The sequence below is a fragment of the Lissotriton vulgaris genome, chromosome 1_1 (genome assembly GCF_964263255.1).
Source record: "Lissotriton vulgaris chromosome 1_1, aLisVul1.2, whole genome shotgun sequence".
In the NCBI taxonomy this organism is placed as follows: domain Eukaryota; kingdom Metazoa; phylum Chordata; class Amphibia; order Caudata; family Salamandridae; genus Lissotriton; species Lissotriton vulgaris.
Genome location: NC_141685.1, coordinates 101,540,899 through 101,553,509, shown reverse-complemented (window position 1 = coordinate 101,553,509; position 12,611 = coordinate 101,540,899). Strand labels below are relative to the sequence as shown.

General features: G+C 46.4%; 1 long non-coding RNA gene across 1 annotated transcript in view; it reads right to left on the bottom strand.

The window, feature by feature from the left end:
- Positions 1-12,611, bottom strand: part of LOC147737592 (uncharacterized) — a 76,674-nt gene that overhangs the window by 26,527 nt on the left and 37,536 nt on the right. Inside the window, exon 2 of the long non-coding RNA XR_015299748.1 lies at positions 3,272-3,450. This is a non-coding gene — a long non-coding RNA (uncharacterized LOC147737592). The remainder of the gene's footprint in view (positions 1-3,271; positions 3,451-12,611) is intronic.

Genomic DNA, 12,611 nt, shown 5'->3' with positions numbered 1-12,611 from the left:
AAGCGGTGGGAATAGTGAGAGAAATTAGGGATACATCAGGTAGGGGGCATACAGAGTCGAATGAAATAAGGGAAGTATTTAGGACTTTTTATGAGAAGTTATATGATGATGAATTAGCAGGCCGAGATATTTGAAGAGATAAAGAGGATATGAAGGAGTATCTTCAAGAGATCCCGGTAGATATATTGGAGGAGGACGACGCAGATGGTCTAGAGGGAGTCTTGCAGACAGAAGAAATTAAGGAGGCAGTATGGAAACTTCCCTCAGGTAAAGCAGCAGGCCCTGACCAAATACCTATAGAGTTTTATAAAGTGTTTTGGGATATGTTGGAAGAAGAGCTAATAAAGGTCATGCAACTGGCACAGTTGGGTATATCAGCACCCAAGTCATGGGGAAGTGCTGAGGTGATAGTAATACTAAAAAAAGGGAAAAATCCGGAGGAACCAGGATCTTACAGACCTATCACTTTAATGAATGCAGACGTGAAAGTGTTCTCCAAGGCATTGGCATCAAGACTCGCCAGAGTAATCCACAAAATAGTTAGTAGTGCTCAACATGGTTTTATACCGGGAAGAGGGACCACTCACCACATACGTAAAGTAATAACTTTATTTGATGTTACAACAGTCACAGGAGACCCGATGGCAGTAATGTTACTCGATGCAGAAAAAGGATTTGATCGGGTCTCCTGGGATTATCTTTGGTATGCTTTAGAAAGAACAGGCATTAAACAAGGATATCTTAAAGCAGTACAGACTTTATATTTAAATCCGGTAGCAACTTTACGTGTGAATGGTGGGAATACGGGGCAATTTCGAATAAAAAGGGGTTCTAGACAGGGGTGCCCTTGTTCACCGCTTTTGTTTGCTATATATATGGACCCTCTAATCCGTAGAATAGAGGCGTCTGAGATGATTATACCTCTAACAACAATTATCGGGCATTGTAAAATCTTAGCCTATGCAGACGATATTGCTGTAATCACTCCAAATCCTACTGAATCTATAGAATATCTGGAAATTGAGGCGATGAAATTTGGAAAGATATCGGGTTATAAATTAAATACATCAAAAACGCAGATAATTAAAAACTCTTTTACTCCCTGCATAGATAATCGAGTGACGCAGGTAGGCACATATTTAGGGGTTATTATCTTGGCAGACTTGGACTTGTTAGTAGAGAAGAATATTACCCCCTTAATTAAGAAAGTTGAGAAAGACCTGGACAGGTGGGATAACTTGCACATGTCAATTGTGGGGCGGACGAATATAATAAAAATGCTGGTTCTCCCAAAATTCTTATATTTATTTAGAGTTATACCTTTGTTATTTGATGTCAAAATATTTAAAAAATTAGAGTGGATAATTAATAAATTCATCTGGGCAAAGGGGAAAACGAGAAGAGCCCTCAGATTTATGACACTTCAGAGAGAGAGGGGAGGCTCGGGAGTACCAGAATTAAAACTCTATTATTGGGCAGCAGCTCTCCAAAATATGATTGGCTTGCTGGGAGGGGCAGAGTCAGAAGGTTGGAGCAAATTTGGAACATTGGCAATTTATGGACTAACTTTGGGAATAGAAGTGCAGAATGTGTTTTTGAAGTTTACAGAGGCTAGTTACTACAAGAGGACAAAGTTTAAGACGCTCATAGCAGCATGTACAATTTGGAAAAGTTTTGTTAAAAGAATAGGCTTGGGGAAATATAATGTGTATAGCAGATTTTCACATAACCCAAATCTTCCACAAGAGATTTTCACGGGTTCCACATTTACTGAGTAGGAAAACAAGGGAATTAGAAGCATAGGGGATGTAATGGGGGATCAGGGGGTTTTTCAATTCTCAGAATTACAGGCTGGATTTAAGCTAGATACCAGGCAATTTTTTAAATACCTACAAATTAGGAGTTTCCTTTTGAATAAAAAGGGAGGTGCTTTGGGTTTTAGGCGCGAACCTATTATGGAACTTGTTCAAATAGGGGAAGATTGTACTATCAAGAGGTTTTATGCTGAATTGATAAAATCAAAACAGGATGATTACGAAAAATGGAACGAAAAATGGAAAGACAATCTTAATATCAGCGGGGAAAGCTTTGGTATCTCTTTAGAAAAGGGATATTCTTTGTTATGCTCAGCAACTTTGCAGGCGCAACATTATAAAACGTTGTATCATTTATACTATACCCCTGCAAAAATAGCACAATGGGGAGGTACTGTGGGTATTAAGTGTTATAGGTGTGGAAGTCTGGAAGCTGATTTAAAACATGTATTTGCAACGTGCCCTCATTTATATTCACTAAAAAAAGATATTGAAGGTTTCATAAATAATATTTTAGGAACCGAAATTGTGTTAACTCCCGGAACTATACTATTAGGAGTAAATCTGGAGGACAAACAATTATCGAGCGGAAGGGAATTTTTATTTGTAGCATTATCAGTTATGAGATTATGTATAGCCTCGGCATTGATTGACCCTATACCACCCACCTTTCATAATTGGTTGGCCAAATTAATAACAACATATAATGTGGAGAAAGATATCTATGCACGGAAAGGAAAAAGGGGAAGGAAGCTGGGTAAGCTAATATGGGATCCTATTACGCGATGGAAGGAGGGTGAAATAGAATAAAACCTAGATGTGAGTAAAATTCGGGTGATTTAGGACAACATATAAGGTATTAATTGCTATGAGGGTAATATTCTGAGAGATACAAGTGATTATATGGAAATATTACAGAATGGAAACTTGCTTGATTAGTTTTATGTTTTAGAAGCTGGATTTTTTTTCAATTGGGTGATGCTCCTTTTATTATTGTTGTTGCTTTATTTGCTTTTTCTCTCAAAGTGATGTATTTTGTTAGTAATATTGCCGTGTCCTGTATGTAATAGTAAAAACTTTCAATAAAAAGATTTAAAAAAAAAAAAATAGATGCAAAATGTATACATGGTTAATTACAGTATTTAATTGACTGGAAGGATTATGATGCATCAGAAAGATCCTGGAAACAGAAACACATGTACATACTCCAAGATTGGTCAGATCTTTCCATGCCTTGCATCCGGAAAAACCCTGTCACATACGAAGACCTTGGGGGGGGGGGGCGGGAGGCATTTCCTGCATGTGTAAACGGTCTTGGCATGTACACGTGAATTACTTGGGAAAGATCTAAGGCCCAAATCACCTTCACATGCACACGTGAGAAAACCTGAGACCCAAAGCTATTTAAACCCCACCCACTTGGTTCCCGATGCTTCGCTTCGTGCCTAAACACTCACCTGACTCCGGACCTTGGTGGCAGATCATCCGAAGCTCTTTAGCGCTCCACCCTGCTTCCTTCCCTGTCTTCACTCAGTGTCTTCGGATGTGTTCTTGCTCCCCGGAGCACATTTCAGACGTTCCTTCCTGTTTCTGAATTTCCGGCTCCAAATCCTCTCCCGGCACTGTTTCTGATTTCCTGCAAAAGAGAAAAGAAAAAAGAATCAACAAAGGGTTGTCAAGCAACACCTCGCTCTGAATGGTAAAGCGTTAGCATGCTTGAACACATACCAGTAAGAATTTAAACTTAATGAAAGCTGTGGCAGACCTCTTGACCTTCTATAAATCAAGAGAACGTTTTGAAACTCTTCCTGAAACAATCCAAGGACTTTAAGGACATTGAGTAAGTGAAGAATGTTAAAGTAAAACAGACATTTGTGTAAATACCTTTAGTCTGATTAGAAGACTGAAAGGGAACAGAGAGCTCGATTGTTATTATTATTTATATATATTTAGTGTGAAATTACGGAGCAAAATATTGTAAAGGAAATCAGTAACTCTTGTGTTAATTTGAGCAATCACAGATTATTAGTGCATCTGTAGTGTTTTTTTGTTTATTCTTTCTTTTAGTTTCAGGAATCCTTTTGAGAAAAGGTCAAGGGTAATTCAGGTATACCTAATTAAGAGTTCCAAAGCAGATGTTTGACCTAAAGAAGTGATTTAGGGTGTTCAGATTAATCGGGTACATTTATCAGATTATACACGAGCTGAAAACTGAATCCCAGTAACACTTTGCCTTTCTCAAGAGACATTCTACACGACTGAATTGTCAAGTCGGTCTACAAGAATCCAGTGTGTCTTCTCTTTTCTCTCATACCTATTCCCCCTTCCCCCGGGGCTCGATCAGGGCGGCAAGTGAATCCTATCCTTGCCTCTCTGGTGGAGTTCAGAGGGAGTTGGGTAATAGCAGCATCAAGGAAGGAACAAACCGGAGTACAGGTGGGTGAATTCGTGACACCATGGGCCCCAGTGTCTACCACCTCCAAGGGGCTTTGTACTCGTTGGGAGGGGGGCCGCGCAGCCCCAATTCTAGAGCCCTTGATGGCCTGGGAACTATCACCCCCTAGGGCCAGATGCAATGTCTCCCGCCATGCCATAGCAAACTCTGCTTTGCTTCTTGGAAGCAAGAGCAGGAAACCTGCTCTCGCTTCCAAGAAGCAAAGCAGAATTGCTTTTGGGCAAGGGGAGCTTCATTTTAGCAGCTCCCCTTGCCCAAAAGCAATTATGGCTCCCGCAGGAGGTGAGGAGCCGGCAGGGACCATGGGGGCATTGGGGCTCCCCCCAAATTGAGGGTCGGCACCCGGGGATAGGGTCCCTGGGGCCAGAAATGGCAAGGGAGGGTGGCCACAAAGCCCCCACCCCTTTAGTTTATTGATTATTTTTTGTTTAATGGAAGGGCAGCCCTGGGGGATGTGGTCCCCGGGGCTAGAGTTGGCTCAGGGGAGTGAGGCCACGCTGCCCCCCCCCCCAACCCCCCGGCAAAATGTTGTAACACAAGGCCAGGTCCTGGGGGATTGGGTCCCCGGGGTCAGGAGTGACCCAGGGGCATGGGGACCCCTCCCTGCAGAAAAAGAAATAACACAAGACCAGGCCCTGGGGGATGGGGTCGCCGGGGCCCCCTTCCTGTTTTTTTTTTAAATCTCAGGCCCTGGGAGATGAGATCCCCAGGGCTCAAAAAATGTTAAGAGATGGCGGGCCACACAGCCCCCTCCTAAAAAACGAAAAAGAAAACCGAAGCTGGATCTCGCCGTAGGCTCGCCCCGTCCCTGTACCACTTGAAAACACGACTTCTGGCACGTTTTGGGTTGGTGGATGAAGTCCCCTTGCATCTTATGGGTCCTTAGGGGCCAACTAGCCCACCAGGTACCTCCTGATTGATCTAAGAGGGGGGTTCTACCCGAGGAATCCACATGGGACCTGGGTGCTATATGGTGTAGGAAAGAAGGGTCCCAGTAGAGCTATTATACATTTGCTTGCATTTATTATAGAAAAATCAGATGTAATGACATACAATGTCAGTTAATCACAATGCATGATCCATATCATTTGGTCACATAAAAGTGCCCCAAGAAAGGAAAATGGAGTGGGATAGCGTGATGCTGTGAAGGAAAAAGGACAGTGAGGGAGTAAAGTTCGTGACAACTTATATATTGCAATATTAATTTTGAATGCAATACAGTTTCATGGCTTCAGATCCCTGAGCCAAAGAAATTGGGGGATTATAACATATCCCAAAGGTTTAAACTATTTCTGTTGACACCGAAGAGTTCAGAATAATGGGGTAGTGTCAACCGAACAGAACATAGAAGTAGCCGTCGACGTTTTGACCCCACGCTACACTTGTAGGCGTTTGTCTAGCCTTACATCGGGGTCTTCATCAGGACAGGGTAGTCAACAAAGGAGCACTACAGTATCTGCTCAGTCCGAGCAAGTGGCAGGATTATATCCTCATTATTCACATCGGGTGATTAAGCTGAATCTCTATTATCACCCAAGGTTAGCAGTGACGGCGGTGCGTCACTAAGGATCGCCTCCGATGTGCCGTGTCTCTTGTGTCACAATACACGGAGTTTGAGAAAGAGACCTCTGCCGGTTTCAGCGAATGAGCGTGGCTCGTTGAAGAGATATGAAATCACGTGACATGGACCCACTTAATCTAGATAGCCCATGAAGGTCGGAGTGTCCTTAACACAAAACTCGGCGGGGCGTCATAGCGATCGCTTCAGAATTGCCGCATCTTGGTAACACGGTCACGGAGCTCTCAGTAGCAGCCTTCCCGCGTTTCCTTTCTTGGGGCACTTTTATTTGACCAAATGATATGGATCATGCATTGTGATTAACTGACATTGTATGTCATTACATCTGATTTTTCTATAATAAATGCAAGCAAATGTATAATAGCTCTACTGGGACCCTTCTTTCCTACACCACCAGGTACCTCCAGCAAGCACCACACAGTGGGATTGCTGAGGGGTGAACCGAGGCCACTCCCTTTTTTACACCACTTTGCAAACGTGCCTTGTGACGCATTCCTGATGGGGCAATGAGGTCCTGTTGTGTCCTGAGGCCCTCAGGACTAAAGTGAACTTCATCCCCTGAGCAGCAGTGCGCCAGGAGTCGTGTTTGCAGAATGGTGTAAAAAGGTGGCGTGGCCTTTGAACACTCTCAGCAATCCAGCTGTATGGGGCTTACTGGAGGTAACAGGAGGGCTAGTTGGCCCTGAGGGACAGGACACTATCGCAATTAAAACTCACATGTTTTGGGGGGGGCGTGGCTAGCAGCCAAGCATGGCGGTAGCGTAAAGTGAGAGCTCCCTGAGGCATTACGGCCTTTTCTAAAATCCGACACTCTAATCCGTCACATTCCCCACCCGAAGGAGCGGAAACCAGGTCCGGTACCAGAGCGGCACCATCCGAGCCAACCCAGAAGAAAATCGGGGGCTGTAAACTGCCTCATGGAACACTGGCGAAATTGGGCCTGCCGCTGGAGTGAAGCACCGGCCTCGAGTGAAGGCCCAATCCCGGCAGAAGTGAGGTCTGGCCGGCGTGAACTCGAGGAGACCTACCCTGACCGGGCTGGAGCGGAAGACACTCCCTAACAAAAGGATACAGCAGGGGCTTCCGCGGCGCCGCTGAGGCAGAGACAATCGGGGACGCCTGCCGGGGTCCTGGGGATACCACCGAGGGCGTAAATCTGCCGCAAAGATCGAAAGTGAAACTGGGCCGACGGCGACGACTTGGCCCCGGCCTGGAGTGCTTAGGGTGCCCCAGCGAAGGTGAGACCTGACCGGCGTGAGTGAAGCGAGAGGAGTGCTTGCAAGCAGGGAGAGGAGAAGACCCTGCGGCACCATCGGCAACGGCGCAAGTGAAAGCACATAGCGTCGGCCATCGGCGGTGCTTACGGGACCCCCGGGGTCCCGCCGGGAATGCAGGTGGCAATAGGAGAGCATCCGGGGGACAGACGACTATCGCTACAGCCCCCCAAAACAATAAGCAACCCAGGCCCAAAAGAGGAGCGAAAAAGGGTGTCCCGGGCGGGGGAGACTCCAGTCGGACTCCAGTCGGACAATTCAGAAAAGCGCGAGTAGCAGAATTACTAAACCGGCAGTTACATACGCGGCGTACTCCCTAAAGACTAAAGGACCAGGAATAAGTAGGTGCGGGCAAAACGGCAGGGGGCAAATCGGGGTTGACACCACCCAACACCTCATCGGTGAATTGCCTCAACACCACACAGTAGGCACAGGCAAGGAGCGGCAGTACAAGCCACAAACACCCCTGCCGGGCAGGCGGATTAACAGCCGGATAAGGCTCACATTGTGCGCATAACAGACATCCTGCACGATCAGTGTGGGGGGAGAGACAAAGTGGCGGACAAGCTGCTGGCAATTCCTCGGAGCACAAAACGGACACGGTGTACTGGATACCCCTGCCGAAAAAAGCCAATGTGACCAGAGGGGGAAACGCTACGAGCCGCACAAGATCGCTGGGACCACGCCGCGCCGCTGCTCCCTGGCCCACAAAATAGACGTGACGATACTTGCAGTGCAGTGGCGACAGTACTGGCCGGAACTGGGGCCAGTGTCTACAGGCTTCGGGCCATGGCGGGCAAGGGACCCAGAAGTGGGTCAACACAGGCCAGACTGGATAAATTTGCCTATAGCCAACACGGCCAAGCGCAAGTAAATGGGCGCAATTCCACGGGCTCTAGTCAAGACACAGACGGGGCCAAGAAAGTGACGCTGGAAGACATAATGAAGACCCTCTCTGATGTGCAAACGACAGTGGGCTCCATTTCCACCAAAGTTACTCTACTGCGAGCAGACTTTCAAAAAATAACGAGAGGGTGTCACAGGTAGAGGTGGTTACGAAATCTCTCGTAGAGGACACTTCAGAATTGCAAATAGCTATGGAACGCATGGAGAAAGTCACCAGGCTACTGAAAGACAAGCTGGACGACCAAGAAGGGCGTTCCCGAAGAAATAATATACGCATCCTTGGTATTCCGGAGACAGAAGGGAAAAGAGCAGTGGATCTCTACGGCGAAGATCTCATCAAAACTAAATTGCAGCCTAAAGGACTATCGCACTTCTTTTCGGTGGAAAGGGCACATAGAGTACCTGGCGAGGCACCAAAACCAGGTGCAGCACCGCGGCCTGTTTTGGCTAGACTTTTCAACTTTAGAGACAGGGATGCGATCTTGCAGGCAGCGAGAGTGTCGCCACCCGTTAAGCTCCAAAACTCAACACTAGCATTTTTCCCGGACTACACAGCGGAAGTGGCCAGACGCCGGAAAACATTTAATGAGGTGAAAAAGGCACTGAGAGAGAAAGAACTGCCATACTCAATGCTGTTCCCTGCCAAATTGCGAATAGTAGCCGATGGGAAGACGTGGTTCTTTGATAAGCCGGAAGTGGCGCAAGACTGGCTTGACGGCTGGAGACAGGTAGGACAGCCTCGCCGTTCACACAGGGGTCGGCAAAACCATCGTAATGGCAAACACACGTATACGCAGACCGAAAATTTGACGAGTCAAGGTGGAATATCAGAAGCAGAATCCAACATTGACCAGAATCCGCCTGACTCTGGACAACCGGCCCCTGTCCGAAGACTGGATGACTATGGGACAGACTGAATGCAATGCACTGGAACCTAGACTTGGTGAAGCGGAGTAGGGTGGGCAGAGCCGGTGCCTGTAGGAGACTCACCAACCCCACGAGCAAGTAAGATAGTTAGGGATGGGTTAAAGCACTCTGCGAAGTTGGGGAAGCGGGCGGGGGTAAGTCCGTGGAGCAGGGGAGCAGGGAGGGGGGATGGAGTGGAAGTTTTGAAGTTAATGTTAGTATTGATGGTCATCACTCACGCCACATGGTACACGAACGCACCGAGTAACGAGCTATTCCTACACCTCAACATAGAACGCTACATATACACTGAGGCCTGTAACATGGCAGCTAGAACACTACCCAGACAATCCAATGGGCCAACAGTTACACGCTGCACCCACTGAGGGCGCGCCTACAACAATTGAAGTACCCCACCTGCGCTTGCTTACTTGGAACGTCAGAGGATTGGGAGATAAAATAAAGAGGGGATTGGTTCTGCAAGCAATTAAATGCCAAGGCCCCAACCTAGTATAACTTCAAGAGACACACCTCACGGGGACAGCATGTAAGGCGCTTGATAGACGCGGATATGTGATGGCAGTACATGCCGAATTCACGACAGGCTCCCGAGGGTTGGGGATACTCATGAAAAAGACATCACCTTTTATGGTAGAACACCGCAAGACGGATGATCAGGGTTGTTTCGCAGCACTGCATGGACAATGAAAAGGGAAGCCCCTCAACGTGGTTTCCGTTTACATCCCCCCGGCACTCCACTCTGTTGCTTTGCCTGCCCTAGGTAAATTCCTTCTGGACCTCCCGGAGGGCGACACGATCATAGGAGGGGACCTCAATGCAATAGTAGACCCAACACTGGACACATTTCCCATTAGAGAACGCCCTCGGGGAACTGCAATGTTCCCTGGATTTCTAGAGGCAATGGGCATTGCAGACGTATGGCGACAGTTACACCCCACAGCGACACAATACACATATTATTCCGCTGCACACAATAGCCTATAGCCTGTCACGTATAGACTATTCCTTGTTCCAGGGGTTGGACTGGGGAAAATAGACAAAATAGACATCCTGCCCAGAGGCATATCTGATCATTCACCAATATCTCTGTCACTCACCACCAAAGAAAAGAAACGTGCTAGAATTTATCCACTATACCCGAACTACTTAAAAATCCCTAAGATCAGGAAGGAACTTAAATTAGTGACCACACACTATTTTGAGGAAAACGCGGGATCAGTGTCCTCTCCCTCGGTCTTGTGGGAAGCACACAAAACGGTCCTGCCGGGTGAAGCAATAGCAGCAATTACAGGGCACAAAAGAGAGTCACGGCGAGAGCTCACAGAGCTCGAGCTGACACTCCACAACGCGAACAATACCCACATGGCGGATCCCACACCGGAAACAGCGCACCTATTACAATTACGGCAGTAGCAGTACCAGGCCCACCTTAAAACGAAAGTCCAAGGCTATATCACAAGCACAGCACATAAAATATATGATGTAGGCCAGTGTTTCCCAAACTGTGGTCCGCGGACCCCCAGGGGTCCGTGACACATTCCCAGGGGGTCCGTAGGCAACAGTTTTAAAAGCACAGAAACATTTCTTGTATAATTAGCAGCTTTCCAGCAACAATAAAAGTGTCAAGAGAATGTCAGTGATTAATGTACCTGCTGGAGAGTGAGGAGAGTTTTGTTCAGTGGCAGCTTTGATGTAACTAATGTAGCACAGAGGGTTAATGTGCCTACTGCAAAGAACGTGTAACATGCATCTTAAAAAGCAGCATTTTATGTGCCTAGGCTCGTGGTTACTGCTTTTGTCACAGAGATTCCTTTATTACTGCGCACTTCATAAGTGACAATCGTAATCTAGCAGAGGGACCTATACACTGTCATCAAAGAGCTGCTTGCAAACTGCATGGTACCAGTTAGTAACGTATATTTTGTCCCAGTTATTCATTTATCTGATGCTGCTAAAAATATATATTTTGGTGGAAATACATTGTTAATGTTAAAGTCAATGCTAGGCACTGTGTTATGCTCTGAATCCTTAGTTTGTATTTTTCCAGACCAAGCACTCTTTAAACATTTTATATACACACTGATTTACATGTATGATTCAATGTCTCTATATGTGTGTGATGTAAAGAGCTCTGACATTCTACAATGGTATGAGCGATGCTACAAAACAAATGAAATACATGTGACAGAAGGGCTATTACTTCAATATAAAATATTAAGGGCCAGATGTACGATCTGTTTTTACATGTGCGAACGGGTTCGCGAACCAGTTTGCGCATGCAAAAACCTATTGGGCCATGTACATAGCCTATTTCGCGAGTCGCAATTTGTTTGCGACTCTCTAAATAGGTTTTGCAACTTGCTATTTGGAAGGGACAGCCTCAAAAACATGTACAAATGTTTTGCGGTCGCAAAACAGTCACAACTACCACCTACTTCAAGTAGATGGTAATGCATTCGCAAATGGGAAGGGGACCCCAGGGAACCCCTTCCCCTTTGCAAATGCATGCAAAATTATTTTTTAAGGTCAGGCAGTGGTCCAAGGGACCTCTGCCTGCCCTTAGAAAATGAAATGAAAACATTTCATTTTCTTTTTTTTTAAATGCATGGTAAACAGGCTGCATTTTTTTTAAAACTGCTTTATTTAAAAGCAGTCCGAGACATGGTGGCCTGCAGAGCCCAGCAGGCCACCATCGCTGCGAGGGCTTGCATTCCCAATGGGCTCGCAAATTGCGAGAGGCTCATCAATATTAATGAACCTCGCAATTTGCGACCCCATTGGGAATCCCAAACAGTGTTAAACACACTGTTGTACATTTCATTTAGCGACTCGCAATTTGGCACTCGCAATGTGTCACCAATTGTGAGGCGCTAAATGAAATGGTCGTACATCTGGCACCAACATCCTTAGTACTTTGAGTATTTGTTTTGTGTGCACACGTGTATTTTTTTCAAATTACTGTTTTAATGTTTAAAATTTAACTCATACAAATTGCTTGGGGGGTCCCCGGCTTCCAGTGGTGACTCAATGGGGGTCCTCAGGAGTCAAAAGTTTGGGAACCACTGATGTAGGCGACAAAGCTGGGAAAATGCTGGCGTGGTTAGATAAGAGAGGGGGAAGTAATAGAGGTATACAGAGGCTACACACACATGACAGAAAGTTGCAGACGCATACGGAAGAAATAGTGTGCACCTTAGCACGCCACTTCCAAGAGATATATACCCCAGAGCATGACGTCACTGCTCAGGCGGCGTCAATCTCGCTTGAAAACATTGACATCCCCAGGCTCACACAGGAGGCAGTGCAAGAGCTAGAGGTCAACCCGACAGAAGATGAAATTCAACTGGCAATTCAGGCACTGAAATCAGGAAAAGCGTTAGGACCCAATGGAATACCCATAGAATGGTATAAATCGATGGCCGAAACACTCAGTAGACCACTACTGGAAATGTACATGGAAAGCCTGGAAAAGGCGGAACTACCGCTGGACCAGCGCACCGCAACGATTGTAGCCATACCAAAGCCGGGTAAGCCTCCGTCTGAATGCTCCTTGTACCGCCACATTTCCCTACTTAACGTGGAGGCCAAAGTTCTGGCAACACTACTGGCCAACCGTCTGGTACAACACCTGCAAACACTGATCCACCCTGATCAAT